Below are 15,263 nucleotides of genomic sequence, written 5' to 3'. Positions count from 1 at the left end.
GCCCCCCCCACCGCCGGCCTGCTCACCCCCAACTGCCCCCCTGCTGGCCTGCTCACTCCAACTGCCCTCCCCCCTGCTGTCCTGATCACCTCCAACTGACCCCCCTGCTGGTCTTCTCACCCCCACTACCCCCCCCCACACTGGCCTGATCACCCCCAATGGCCTCCCCCGCACCAGCCTGATCACCCACAACTGCCCTCCCCTCTTGGCCTCTAACCACCTCTACCTCTACACCGCCACCATGGCTTTGTCTAGAAGAACGTCTGGAAGGTCTCCCAGTCTAATTAGTATATTACCCTTTTATTAGTTTAGATTGCTTTCAGAGAGGAAGGGGGAGAGAGAGCTAGAAATGTCAAAGATGAGAGAAAAATCATTGATTGGCTGCCTCCTGCACGCCCCCTACTGGGGATCTAGCCCACAACCTGGGTATGTGCCCTTGACAGGAATTGAACCCGGGACCCTTCAGTCCGCAGGCTGACACTCTTATCCAGTGAGCCAAACCAGCTAGGGCAGAAAGTGAGGCTCTTTTGAACCATTGAAAAGTGATCCCTCTTGTGAAGTTAAACCAATTAACAACCAAGGAATAGAATACCTACAGGATTATGACAGGTTGGGTGCTTCAGAAGAAATGAATTCCTATTACTGCTGTAACAAATCACCACAAACTGGGTGGTTTACACAATACAAGTGTGTTATCTTAGTATAGTTCTAGACAACAGAAGTCCAAAATGGGTCTCACCAAGTTAAAGTCAAGGGATCGGCAGTGCTGTGTTCCTTCTGAAGGCTCTAGGGGAGAATCTGTTTCCATCTGCAACCTTAGTTCCTTCTTGTCATATAATAAGCATATTCTCAGTTTTCAAGGATAGAATGTGGACAACGTGTTGAGGGGCATTGTTTTGCCCACCACAAAACCCTTAAATGTTTGGCCATTAAAAAAAATCTTTAGGATCAATCTTTTTGACTAAGTATGAAATAAGGATGTCATTTCGTGCTGTCATTCAAATTTTTTTTTTACCTTATTCATCTTTGTTTCTAAAGAAAGCACAAGGGCAACCTAAATCTTTTTAAAGAATTTTAATTCATGTTTTTTAATTTTTATGAAAGGGTCCAAAATAAACTTTTTTAAAAAATATATTTTTATTGAGTTCAGAGAGTGAGAGATAGAAACATCAATGATGAGAGAAAATCATTGATCTGCTACCTCCTACACACACCCTCTTGGGAATGAGCCCACCCCCTGGGCATGTGCCCTGACCGGGAATTGAACTACGACCTCCTGGTTCATAGGTTGATGCTCAACCACTGAGCCATACTGGCTGGGCAACAAGCCTCCCCCCACCCCCCTTTTTAAAAAAAATCTCTCTACTTGCCTTTTCTTAGTATCACTTACCTTTGTTCTGCAGGCTCCTATAATAGAAGGGACTTTTGTTATTTTTTAAGGGTCATTCTTACAGCCATTGATTATAATGAGCCATTTCTCAATACTCTTCTTTCCACTTAAGGAATTGAAATACAGCATGATAAGGATAATGCCAAAACAAGAATCATTGGTTCATCAGCTAGGAAACAAAATACTCAATTGCTTGACACTTTATTAAACACAAAGCAAGATTAAGCATCTTTGCTGTCATGGTACAGAACTGAAGCAGGAGCCCAGGGAGCGGATAACTGCACAGCTTTCCTTCTTGGAGAAGATGCACATTCCCTGTAGTCCTGTCTTGTGGGAAGGGTTAGGGTTCTGTCGCAACCCGTAGGAGGGGTGTCCTTTCAGTCGTCCCCCTCCCGGGCATGGTAGAGCACTTGCTCATCTTCCTGCTCTTCCTGTTACTAAATGGCTCTTTTGACCTCTGATGTTGTCTTGGCTGTTCCCTGATCTGTTAACTCCCCCAGCTTCTAATGCTGATCATACTAGTCTCCCACCATCATAGACACCAGACTTGAATAGCCAGCTCGAAATATTTTGGCGTGGGGTGCATTCCGAGTGAGAATGAAGGGTTTTATTGGAGGCCTGGCCTGATGAGATGAGCAAGAAGTGGATGCCTTTTTTGAAGAGTCTTTTTCTCTCAGGATCTTTATCTCCTGGTCGATACTCTCAGTCTCCTCTAAGCTCATAACCGTCCACCTTCAAGGTGAAGGAGATATAGCTCGTGAACACGCCATAATCTGTTTCACCACTTCCCACAGCAGATTTCAGTGCAGACAACCCACATTCCACCTGCTCCTTTGCTTGTGCCTCTGTTTTAGCCCATCTCTGAGATGCCATAGAAATGAGATTAGGGTGGGGCCATTGAGGAACTAGCAGTGTTACTTTCAGTTGAGTTGTCCTTGGTTTTGGGCAGCTCACACTCTGCCACATGATAGGGTTGGCACTGCGTTAAGTAGTTTAAAAGGTGTTCTCGAGCCCACTGCAAGTTATCTAGGCGCTTGCCAGGTTGGCTTGTGTCATGGCGAGCGCTCCCTGAAATGCTGGCACTCAGGCTGGTGGAAGAACAAGTTGAGCTGCAATAACATTTTGGCAGCCTTCTTAAGGAGGTGTAGTCCTTTCAACACCTTCTCTTGGATTACCCAGGAACTGCTGGGTTCAGCCGCTACTTCCACTTCGTCCGGAAACTTCTTGCTGATTGCCAGCAGCTTGGGGAGAAGCACAGCATAACCCGTCTTCTTCGGCTGCTGCCATCTTGGCGGAGGGCCCTCATATCACTTATTCTTGAACAATGGAATATTCCATACTTCTCTCCATGTTCTCTGTTACTCTTCCATGAAATGTATCTCTCAACAGTCAGCAATCCCAGTGTTTTCCAATTCAGTGTCGATCTTGACTTTTAAGGTGGACTCAGTACTTGGTAACTGCATTCATCCTTATCATTTCAGATCTGAAGATCATGTCAGCACAGACCTTCCTGTTGGGAGAAAGGAAGTGTATGGTGTCTCAGGGACTTTTTATGGTTAGTTTTGTGCTTAGCTTGTTGTTGGGAGAGGGGGGTGCAGGCTCTCAGTTTAGATTAATCATAGGTCTCAGACTTCTTAGAAGTAAATGGCAGGCTGTCAGGTATTCTTTTAGTCTAATGAGGTTAAAGGAGCTGATGTGTTTTAGTCCTTTTAGAATGAATCTGAATTCTTTGGGAGAACAATTCGTGTCAATTTGACCAAATCAGTGATGGGGATTAAGGAAGGCTCTTCCAGACCAGGTGAGTGGGGCCACCACAGATTCCCCATCATGTCCCTAACTTTGCCCCCTTTGCATTTTTTATCCCTGTCTGACTTCCTGCTATGGTGGTGGTATGTACGTGAATAGAGTGGTTTATAGTGGGGAGAGAATGTGGCACCTCCAGGGAAATAATAAAGTTTGAGATTCTCAGCAAAGCTAGAGGCATTGTCCCCGTGAAAGTCTTGCTTTTGGACATAGACATAGACTGTGCCCTTCCTGCCTTGACAAGGGTGAAACTTACTTTTGTTCTACTTAGTCCCTCTTTTTTCCTTTTTCTTTTAAAAAAATATATTTTTATTGATTTAAGGGAGTAAAGGAGAGGGTGAGAGAGATGGAAACATCAATGATGAGAGAGAATCATTGATCGGCTGCCTCTTGCACACCCCCTACTGGGGGTTGAACTCGTAACCCAGGCATGTGCCCTTGACCAGAGTTGGACCCTTCAGTCCATAGGCTGACGCTCTATCCACTGAGCCAAACCAGCTAGGGCATCTTTTTTCTTTTTTTAATCCTAACCCGAGGATATGTTGTATGGTTTTTTTGTTGTTTTTAATATATTTTTATTGATTTCAGAGAGGAAAGGAGAGTGAGAGAAACATCATTGATGAGAGAGAATCATTGACCAGCTGCCTCCTGCAGGCCCCACACTGGGCATGTGTCCTAACCAGGAATCTAACTGTGACTTCCTGGTTCATAGGTTGACACTCAACCACTGAGCCACATTGGCCTGGCTTTTGTTTTTATTAATTTTAGAGAGAGGAAGGGAGAGAGAGAAAGAGAAACATTGATTGGTTGTCTCCTATATTTGCCCTGAGTGGGGAATCGAACCTGCAACCTTTTTTTTATTTTTTCAGATTATTTTTTTATATTTTTATTTATTTCAGAGAGGAAGGTAGAGGGAGAGAGAGATAGAAATATCAATAATGAGAGAGAATCATTGATTGGCTGCCTCCTGTTACGCCCCTTACTGGGTATTGAGCCCACAACCCAGGCATGTGCCCTTGACCGGAATCAAACCCAGGACCCTTCAGTCCTCAGGCCGATGCTCTATCCACTGAGCCAAACCAGCCAGGGCCTACAACCTTTATGGTGCATGGGACAATGCTTCAATCGAGCCACACTGGCCAGGGTTTAGCTTAGTCCCTCTTTACTGTCATCTGCCTCTGCTACGACCTGGACTTGAAGACTTGACGTTTCCCAGTGACAACTTTTCTTGCTCTGGGAGTCCCTCAGAGGTAACTTCTGCCTGTGACAGAAGTTACACACACATGCGTGTCTACTTGGCTGACCAAAGCAGCAGAAGAACTGGGCGCAGTTAATCAGCAGTGGGCTGTTAGCTGAATCTCTTGACATTTGTTTGATTCTTTCCCTTCAGTTTGGTCAGATGATGACTAGCCGAAGAAGTTCTCTGGGAAGACTCTGGAAGAGAATAAAGAGGAAGAGGGGTCGGAGCCCCCCAAAGCGGAAGCTCAGGAGGTGAGAGGAAGGCTCTCTTCTGGAGGAGAGGCTGGCGCTTCCCCCCAGGGCCCCTCTGATGTGGGTGGTGGGTGAGTTGAATGGAGAAGCTTTGGGATTCTCGTCCGTGTCGGGCTCTAGGTGTGCTCAGGGATTTGATTGCTGTTGTACGAGGGAGGTGTCTAAGATGAGAAAGGGCAGTGGGGTCCCTTTCATCAGCCTCCGCCCTCCTTCTCCTCTTTCCTGTTCCAGCACTGAGGACTTGGGCGCCAGGCTCACTGTCTTCCTAATCCTGCCCTGGTTTCAGAGGCCCCTCCCTCAGGCGCAGCTCTCCAGGCCTGTCTATACACCATCCCGACCTTTGCTTCTCGGAATCGTGCAGGGGCTCCTCTCTCCACACTGTCCTTGGGCAGTTTCAGCCACTCTGTCCCGTCTGAGGTTATAACCATTCAGTGTTCTGGTGTCTCGTCCTAACCCTGACCTCTCTCCCAAGTTTCACATATTTCTGCCTGCATGTTTCACAATCACCAAAAATAAAGCCTTTCCCAAGCCTCTCCTTTCACGCTGGTCTTCCCGGGCCTGATCTTGTTAATTTTGCTCTCTTCCACATAGTTGCCCAAACCAGGAGCCTCAGTGTCATCTTAGCCCCTCATGATTTTTATCGGATGCATTGCCATAGCCGACTGATTTTATCTTTTATGTCTTCCTGAGTCTCTCCTCTCCTGTTTGTTCCCGCTACGTTTTCTTGGCTTATCCTGTCATCTCGCCTGTGAGTAATGCCCGTAGCCCCAGGCTGTGTCCTGTCCTGAGCAGCAGGGGGAGCTGCCTGAGCACAGATCTGATGATGTCGCTCTCAGCTAGGGGTCCCTCATCCACAGGATTGAGTCTGGGATAGGAGGTCCATGAAACAAGAGTTTGTAGTTACCTATAAGTCTCATGTTGTTGCATAAGCAGTTCCTTTGCCTAAAATGCCCTTTCCAATTTATTTGATTTGGTTAACTCCTACTCCCTGTCAGAACTGAGCTCAGTTGCTGCCTTCTCCAGGAAACTTTCTGAGTCCTCCAGTTGAGTTAGATCGTGTCCCTTCTGGGCTACCGTAGAACCCTCTCTCCAAGCATTTGCTGCTTTGTCTTGGCATTACTTATTTAATAACGTTTAATTGTTGCTTACTCTATGTTCTAGCTGCTTTACAAATATTTAATCCTATTGACAATCCTTTGAGGTAAATACTATTATTATCCCCAATTCTAAGTGACAAAACGGGCCCTAGAGGTCAAATAACTTGTGGAACATTACACAGCCTGTGAGTGGTGGGTCTGAGATTGGAAGCACGGCTGTATCGGTGTAGGATGTGTGCCTCTCAGCTGTGGACATCCCTTCCCCATTGCATAGCCAGTTCTTCAAGGGCGGAGCCGTATCTTAACCCCAGTGCTTGGCCTTATAGTTCAATACCCCTATGTTTTGTTGTATTTTTTCTTTTTCAATATACTTTTGCTGATTTCAGAGAGGGAGAAAGCGATAGAAACATCAGTGATAAGAGAGAATCAATCACCAGCTGTCTCCTGCACTCCCCTCACTGGAGATCAAGCCTGCAATCCAGACATGTGCCCTAATCGGGAATCAAACCATGACCTCATGGTTCATGGGTTGATGCTCAACCACTGAGTGACACCGGCCGGGCTCAGTGCCTATATGTTGACCTAGCTACACTACAAGGCGATCAAAGACAATAGAGTTTTCTATATCAAACAAATGGAGAGTTTGTAATGAATGTTTTATTTATCTAGTCAGCCTTGTCTACTTGGAGCATAAAGCAAGGCCCAACTCCTCCACTGTCTTTGAGCACTGAGGTACAGGAGGACGGCTGCCCTCCTTGGTCCCAGTGCGGCCGACCTGTGAATATGTAGGGTTAGGCAAGAGGGAGAAGGTTAGAGTCTCTTTGACTGGAGTAAGGTGGGTGGGCTTGAGCTGGGGTTTGAAGTGTTGAGAGTTGTATTGGGCCAGAACAGTGTTACACGTGACTGCAGGGAGGGTGAAGTGAGCCTACGTGTCTGAGGGCAGGTTGAGTGTGATGAGGTACGTACCTGCAAGGTGGGCTGGAGTTATGCTGCAGTCTCCTGTTGCTGACCCAGCTCGGTGCTATGGCCATGGCCTCTGCCTCCCGCAGCCCCCGTGGGGCCCAGGCCTCCCCTGTCGGCACCTCACTCCAGCCTGCTCCCTGCATTTGGGTTCTGGGTGTGTATGCAGAAGACTACTCGCTGCCCTGCTCAGGGAGTTCTCTCTAACCTAGTGACTTCTTCTTCACCCAGGGAGAGCCCACTGCCAAAAAGGCTCAGTCAAACCCTCAGATGTCCATGGACATAAAGATTGGGAGCAAGCCAACCAGCCGCATCCAGATACTCCTGCACTCAGACATCGTTTCCATGACAACGGTGGAGCAGGCTCCAGTCGAAGCTATGGCTGAGCAAGCTGAGGAGGAAGCTGCCTGGAATTCTGCACCCTGGGCACGATTTCTACCCGAGTCCAAGTGAGGCATCTTAGGTCCCAGCAGCTGGAAACAAATGAGGCAGGGCAGGCATTTTGAAGCTCTATAAAGGCTTAGGACCATTAGAAGGAACAAGCAGTTAAAAGTTATAAAATATTTTCATTGCCATCTGGTTTAGTTTTATTGTGTGTTTTTTAAAATTATGTGTGTGTGTGTGTGTGTATATATATATATATATATATATATATATACACACACACATATATATGTGTGTGTGTATATATATACATATATACATATATATGTATATATGTATAAAAAATAAGAATTCTGTAAGAATACAAGGAACTCCCATATGTCCTTTTTCCATTCATTAATTTGCTTTTTGCCCCTATACTTTATCATTTTATTATATACAAATGTTTACCCCTCTCCCCCGTACCAGTTGAGAGGAAGTTGAAGACATGTCCTTTTGACTCCTAAATAATTTAGTAGGTATTTCCTGAGAACAAGAATTTTCCCTTGCTAATCACAGTACAACTATCAAAATCAGGAAATAGAATATCAATACAACCCTATTAACTAATCTTCAGCCCATATTCAAATTTCATCACTTATCCCAATATTTTCCTTGATAGTAATGTTAGCGATTTTTCTTCCCAACAAGGATTTGCACATTACACTCAGTGGCTGAGTCTTGTAGTCTCTGTTTTCATTGTCTTTTGTGATGGTGACATCTTTGAAGAGGATAGGCCATTGTTTAAGGTGGCTTCTCCGTTTGCTGGTCCTGCCGCAGGGTCAGATTTAATGATGTGTTTTGGCAGGAATGCCTCAGGAGCACGCTGTTTCCTTGTTAGTGCATCTTATAAGGAAGTACATGGCGTTGGTTCCAATATTTGTGATGTTAGCTTTGATCAGTAGGTTAAAGAGATCTCTGCCAGGTTTTTCCAGTGAAAGTTATTATTTTTAAGGTTATAAATTAAAAGCTAAAAAAATTTTCCCTCACTATCTGCAGCCATTTCCCAGAGGTAACTACTAGTCACAGTTGTGTGTCAGATTTTCTGAAATGTTCAAAATGATCCTTTTTACCCATAATCCTTTTGTTTCAGTCTAGCCTTTTAAAAAATGTTTATTGCAGTCATACTTGTACATAGTTTAAAGAAAATAAGTCTAGGAGTTTAATGAAAAACAGGGCAGTCTTCTGCTCCCCCAGCACCATCATTTTTCTCAGGGCATTGGCTCACTTCCCACTAGTGCCGGTTGTTCCCTCCCCACCTATTACTGACCAAAAACATACCTTGCAGTTTCCAAGTAGCCTCCAGGGGGCAGTGTTTCCCTATTTAGAACCCCTGTCCTGGACAGTCCCATCCCATCCCCCGGCCTTTCCATCTTCTCTGTAAGTTACTCCCATATTTCAGTCCAGGCTGATCACGCCCAACAGTTCTTGCTCTTCTCTCCAAACTCTTCCTCTTCCTCTTCTTGTTTCAGTCAGTGCCACTACCATGCACCTGGCTGGTGAGTCAGAAACTTAGGACTCATCCTTGACCCCTCTTCTCCGTCACTTTGCGTCAGCGTCTTCCATCACCTGCCCTTCACCCTCCTCCACCACGGAGGTCTGCGGAGCTTGCCTCCAGGCTGCTCCTGCCTCTGGGAGTCTAATATCAAGAGGTAGTCAGGTGGCCCTTCTAAATAGAAACCCATTCACGTCATTCTGCTGACAGCCCTCCTGGGCCGCATCGCCCAAAGGATCCATCTAGCAGGGCCAACCGACCTGGACCTGACGCCTCCCCCGCTCACCTCACCGCCCTGCTACTCCACCTCTGCGTCCCCATCACTCACCCCTCAGAGTCTCCACAAGTGTGTTCCTCTTCTAGTTTCCAGGGTGGGCCCCTCACTTCCTTCAGGTGTCACACGTGTCACCTGGTCCCTGACCTGCCTCTATATGGACTTTCCTACCATCTCGCTCTGTGAAGTCAGCTTCACTTTTCATCACACACTTACTGCCTGAAATTATACATTTATTTTTCTACTTATTTGTTTTCTGTCTCCCCTCTGAGGATGGCAGCCTCATTAGGTAGGATGCGGCCTTTCTTTTCGCCACTGTGTCTGGAAAGCAGCTGACACATCAGAAAGACACAATAAGTACTTGAATATTTAAAACTTCGCAGCCTGGTCTGTTAGGTGTCCGACACCCTGCTCTGCTCTGCAATGCGAGTGGAGTGGGACATGCATGGTCCACCCACAGGGGCACCGTGCAGAGGCCCAGCGGGAAGAGCGGCTTCCTCACCTCCACGCACCAGCTGCAGCGCCTCGTGCCACACGCCCTCAGCCCACCAACCTGGGCCTTAGACACACTCAGATGGCCCCTCCTCCGGAGAGCCTTCCATGATAGCGCACCAGCATACGTCACACACACGGTCCCTACGTGGCTGCCTCTGCGTCCGGTGCCTGCACAGGTGTCTGTGGGCCTGGCCTCGCTCTGTCATGGCTGTCGGCACAGCTCTCTTTTCGTGACTCTTTCCCACTAGGCTGAGCTCCCCCAGAGCTGGGGCCGTGTCGGTCTGGTGACAAAGTAGACAGGAAGTGTTTGTGGAGTGAATGGAAGGTTAAATCCGTCTGAAGTGATTGAAACCCTGCTCACCGTTTCACTGCCATCAGTTGAGGGGAGGAAAGACATCGCATGGTCTGTCTGTCCCAGCGTCGGCCTGGCTGAGGGAGCCGGGTGGAGGGACTGACTGCTCGTTCCCCCCCACCCAGGCCTGCTCTCCATGGCCAACTCCGGCCCAAACACCAACGGCTCCCAGTTCTTCCTGACGTGTGACAAGACGGACTGGCTGGACGGCAAGCACGTGGTGTTCGGGGAGGTCACGGAAGGCCTGGACGTCTTGCGGCAGATCGAGGTGGGTGCTGCCCAGGCCCTTGGTGCACAGCCCGTGGGACAGCGGAGCGGCGTCCTGTGGCCTGGAGGGGGGCGGCTGCTCCAGAAGGAGGCTGCTCTGCTCAGCCTGGGAGTGGGGGGGGGATGGGTGTCCCTGAGCCCCTTTCATCTTCACCCTCCCTCCCCCTTTCTTCTCTTCTGTTCCACCTGCAAAGGCGCAGGGCAGCAAGGACGGGAAGCCGAAGGAGAAGGTGATCATCTCCGACTGTGGGGAGTACGTGTGAGAAGCGCCTTCTCTGCACAGCCCCGCGCACCCAGGATCCGGCAGCCCCGGGGACCCAGCCCTTGTTAAACGGGGGTCTGTGCCGGGGCCCTCCTCGGGGTCAGCTTGGAGCAGCTCCTCTGCAGGCGCGGCCTGGCCTTCCTCTGGCTCTTCCCAAGTGAGGCCGCGGGCCGGGATCCCGCACAGGCGCCACCCTCCCCACCGTGGTCGGCTGTGTGTGGCCTTGCTTCTAGCAAAATAGACCCTAGTTCCTGTACTGCTGCCTGGTAGCCAGCGCCCAGCATTTTCGGAGGTTGCAGCTGTCACTGTCTGCCCTGCACCTCCCCTGCTACTCCCTCCTCCCAGGCTGTCCCTGAGGCACACCCTCGTGGGTCCAGGCAGAGCAGCGGAGGTCAGAGCAGGTGCAAAAGTGCCACTGGCCGCTTTCCCCTCCTGGTACCAGACAGGCAAGTTGGGTTAGCCAGACTCCATTTCTGCTTGCACACCTGCTGGTCTTGAGTCTAATGGGTCCTCTAGATGGTCTCAGGCCCATTCACTGGTTCTTTCAGCCACTGAGCCAGGGATCACAGTTGTGTTACCACAGAGTACCCAGGACCCTTCTTTTGCCAGGCACTGTGCCTGGTGCTGGGGACACAAGCCTTGTGCTCATGTCAGCAGCACATATACTAAAATTGAAACAATACAGAGAAGGTTAGCATGGCCCCTGCGCAAGGATGACATGCAAATTCATGAAGCAGTCCATGTATTTTTTTAAAATATATTTTATTGATTTTTCACAGAGAGGAAGGGAGAGGGATAGAGAGCTAGAAACATCGATGAGAGAGAAACATCGATCAGCTGCCTCCTGCACACTTTCTACTGGGGATGTGCCCGCAACCAAGGTACATGCCCCTGACCGGAATCGAACCTGGGACCCTTGCGTCCGCAGGCCGACATTCTATCCACTGAGCCAAACCGGTTAGGGCGAAGCAGTCCATATTTAACGAAGAAAAAGAAACAAGCCTTCTCCCCTCCCCCTGGAAATTGAAGTCGGGTGCCACGGTCTGTAGCCTGTGCTAGGCAGGCCTCTCACCCTGAACAGTTTGGGCTGGCTAGGCCGCCTCACAGCCTCTCATGCTGAGGCTGAGCCCCAGAAACCTCCAGGGCTGCCACTGCTCCCCGCTGCCTGTTAGTTGCTCTCAGTCAAATCTCAGCATTCAGAAACTGCTGGGCGGGGCTGCGCTGGGCTGGTTCTCATTTGGGGTTGAGATCAGGTTGAGCCTGGAGTGGAGGGAAGGAGGGGAGCCCCTGGCCTGTGGCCCCATGTCCCAGGCCAGCTCCTGCAAAGGGATGGATGAGCCCACTCTGGCATCGGGAGCCCGCTGCACGGCCCACAGCATTCCCCGCAGAGACCCTCGCTGCTTGGCCTTGCGTCCCGCTCACAGGCGGTCAGTCACAGCTGTCAGGACCGGCAGCAGGGAGCCAGGAGAATGGCAGCCATTCGGGGTGGGTGTGACGGACTCAGCGTGGCTAGTCTGGGTGTGACATGCTACCACATGGAGCAGGCTGGCCAGGCCCCAGGAGGGAGGGCTGGCCTCACCCTGAGAGACCAGGGAGAGGCTGTGGGGACCTCGTCACTCACTGGGCTTCCCTGGTGTCCTGGGAAGGTGGGAACAGCAGACTGGCCAGGAGGCTGGTGGGTGGGACAGTAGGGTGCTGGTTGCTCACCCCCGGGCTGTGCAAGGGCTCCCCCTGGGTCCACGATGATCCTTGTACAGGTGTTGACCCTGAGACTCAGCTGAGGTGGCAGGGCCAGCCCAGTAACCACGCAGGGGTGGTCTCCTCCCCCGTCCTCTGGGGAGGGCTGCTGAGACCTGGTTTGTAAGAGAAAACTCAGAAGTGTAGATGTGGAATGCTGCTTAAATTATGTTTTCAAAGAATATTTAATAATTTCAGAATATATCATAAATTGAATAAGTCAGATCACCAAGCAGTGCATAGAATATGATCCTTACTTTGTAAAATATCTGTATCTTAGGAATAAAGACATACATGTGCCAATAAAAAAGACTGGATGAATCATTAATGATCGTTTTCTCTGTGGTGGCGTTATGTGTATTCATATCGTTTTTTATTTTCAAAAATTTCCTCAGCATACATGTAATATTTTCTTAAGTGAGGGAAAACTTAGCAAAGCGAGTCAAATGGCTGCTCAAGGCTCCCAGTAAGAAGAGAAACCCACAAAGTTGTTCCCTTCAACTTCCCAGGAGGCCGCAGGTGGGCACTCTGGCCAGGGCTCCTCCGCAGGCAGGGGAGGTGCAAGCCCACCCTCACACCGAGAGATTACCAAGTTTAAAACAAACAAAATTCACCAAGTTTAGGTTTTTGGGGAGAGCACAGCTTTGAAGAGAAGACAGCAGCACTCCAGGTGTCCGGAAGAGTTTGAGTAGGCACACACGGAGGCCCACATTTGCAAATTATTTTGAAGTAAGAGCACTAACAGATGATACTCACCGCACACACATGTTCAGATGTGCTAAGTGCTGTGAACAGACCTGGTCCCATCAGGGCCTTGCCAGGGCAGGAGCAACACCCCTTTCTCCAGGGGAGGACCTCTAAGGCAGGTTACATGACTCAGTCAGATTAACAAGAGGCCGAGCCGGGGTTTGGTGCCAGGTCTCCTGGCTACAAACCTGCTGTCTCCCGGTTACAGCCTCCTTTCCTGTGAAATTGTAGGGAAATTCTCGGGGCACATTACCCACTTCCCCACAAACATGGAAGACGAGAGCTGTGCCTGATAAGCTGGCATCGGCCAGGGCTGCGTCTGATTGTGAGGGGTGCTGAGAACAGCAGTTTCCCCCGCGTAGTGGCCCCACTCGCCTGTCCTTCGCATCCTCAGCGTCAGCATTTACTTGGCTGTCAGTGGGTCCGAGGCGCCCTCATTCATGCTTCTGATGTGCAGCCTCGAATGTAACCTGGGCTGCCAGGCAACCAGACAAACAAGGTGGCCTTGGTAACTCGGCGCTGCCACCTCTCCAGCTTTGTGTCGTAACGGTCTCCTTTCCCCGAGGCCTTTTCCATTGGGTGTCGTATGGTGGCTGCCTGGATGGCGGAAGGTGCCAGAAGTCTCAGGAAAGCCATGGCTGCTGTACTGTCAGCTTTTCTGCATGAAGGGATTCGTGTCTCATTCCTGTTCTGCTGGGCGAGGCAGGTTGCATCTTTAAAACATTCATTTCACGCACTTTCCTGGCACCCTGAACTGTGCCAAGTTATGTCTGAGGCATGGCAGAGACCAGATTATCTGTCGGCAGGTTCCAGGCCTCCCCTGCCCTGGTGTTGAAAGGAGGGAGATGTTCAGTAGGGCCAGGTTTCATGTCCTTGGCCACTGGGCACCGGCTCTGAGACGAGGGGAGGGTGGCAGGCACGTCCCCGGCTCCAAGGCCTTTGGAGATGAGAGTCCTGTGGGCTCCATGTCACGGAGGGGAAACAAGCCTGAATCGGGAAGGGGGCTGGTTCACACAGCAAGCAGGGCAGTGGCTGGCTGAGTTGGAACCAGAATACGGACCTCCTGACATTCCCGTCAATGCCTGGTCCGATCCCTGCCAGCCTGAGCTCGAAGCCCCGGCGAGTGGGGTGCTCCCTGCCTTCCAGACAGTCTGGGCCCATCTGTGTACACGGGGAGGGCCTCTTCCTCGGCACTCACTCTCAGAGTACCTCCCAGTCCAGGTATGGGGGCTGCTGCCCTGCAGCCTGGCCTAGCCTCCACCCCTGCCCCAGACCTGCTCTCCCGGGGCCTGTCCTCAGGGTGCAGAGTGGACTCCAGGGATGCGCGTCCTTGGGCACACGGGTCGTTCTGCCTCTGTGGGCTGTGCCTGTGGGTTGGGGTGGGGCCATGATCTGCTATTAACGACACAGTATTTCAGGGTTCAGGCAGCTGGACTGTCCGCTCCAGCAGGTAAATTACAGGGTTAGCAAGTCAGAAATCAAATAAACCTCCCACTGCCTCGGCTGCTCCAAGGAGAACAGTGGTTTCCGGGAACCTTCCCACCCAGCTCACCCTAATTACTGCCTGTCACTCCCCTGGGACAGGGGCCTTTTCTTTGGCTCACAGGCCCCAAGAAACAGGACACAGGTGACCAGTCTGTTCTTACCTTCTAGACTCCGGCAGACACCAACAGTGGCCACCCTTGCCCCATGCCTGGCCAGAGGTGGCTTAGGCCCTCTGCTCCGGGGATGCATTGCTCCTTAGCATGGGAGGAGCGGAAACCTGTTTGTTTCAACTCCGAAAGGTTTGTGTTGAGGTTTTTGAGACCCCGTCCACGTTCAGCGGGGAAAGAACCCGGGTGCTCACTGACGGCCACGGGCGAGAGGCCGGGCAGTGGTGAGGTCTGTGCTGCGAGTCTGTCCTTGCTTCTGCTAAGAGTTACGTTTGTCCAGTGCTGAGCCCACATGGGGGCAGTGAGGCAACTGGAAGCCCCTGAGATTTCTTGCTTCTCTGGGAGTCACACCTCTCCAGGCAGGAGGGCAGGCCCAGGCCATGAGCCCATCTGGCTTGCTCTTTTTCTGATGTGCTCACTACTGAGGACATGCACGTGTCTAACTAGGCCCTGGAAATGCCCATGTTATCCTGGGAAGGGGCAACCCCTGCTCCCACCCCAGAACCCTGGCCCAACCAGCCAGTCATACACTCAGACTGGCCTGGGTCGTCCACAGTGTGGGCCACGAAGGCCAAGGACAGTCCTAAGATAGGCCTCCTGCGCTGACACCATGGCTGTATGTGCATCCGTCCCTACAGGATGGGGTAGGGAAGGGGAAGGGGCCCAGGGGCCTGGAGAGCACCGACCAGACCCTGGCTGAATGGGGCAGATATGAGAGCCCTCCCTTCGGCCCCTCCAGAGCTATGGTGGCATTGAGGGTCTCAGCCTCTGGAAAGGGGCTGACCCCGGCGGGAGGCGCTGCAGCGGCCGGCGGGGCC

At 50.7% G+C, this 15,263-nt stretch overlaps 1 pseudogene across 1 annotated transcript; it reads right to left on the bottom strand.

The window, feature by feature from the left end:
* Window positions 1-1,908: 1,908 nt before the first annotated feature.
* On the bottom strand, window positions 1,909-2,857 carry LOC308242697 (immunoglobulin-binding protein 1-like; annotated as a pseudogene). The gene is made up of 2 exons: window positions 2,841-2,857; window positions 1,909-2,677 (listed from the first exon to the last, which is right to left on the bottom strand). The product of its transcript is annotated as an immunoglobulin-binding protein 1-like (transcript).
* Window positions 2,858-15,263: the final 12,406 nt, after the last annotated feature.

This window comes from Plecotus auritus (assembly GCF_963455305.1).
Source record: "Plecotus auritus genome assembly, chromosome: 2".
Lineage (NCBI taxonomy): Eukaryota > Metazoa > Chordata > Mammalia > Chiroptera > Vespertilionidae > Plecotus > Plecotus auritus.
The sequence above is the reverse complement of the archived record's forward strand: the minus strand, read 5'-3'. Positions and strand labels throughout refer to the sequence as shown.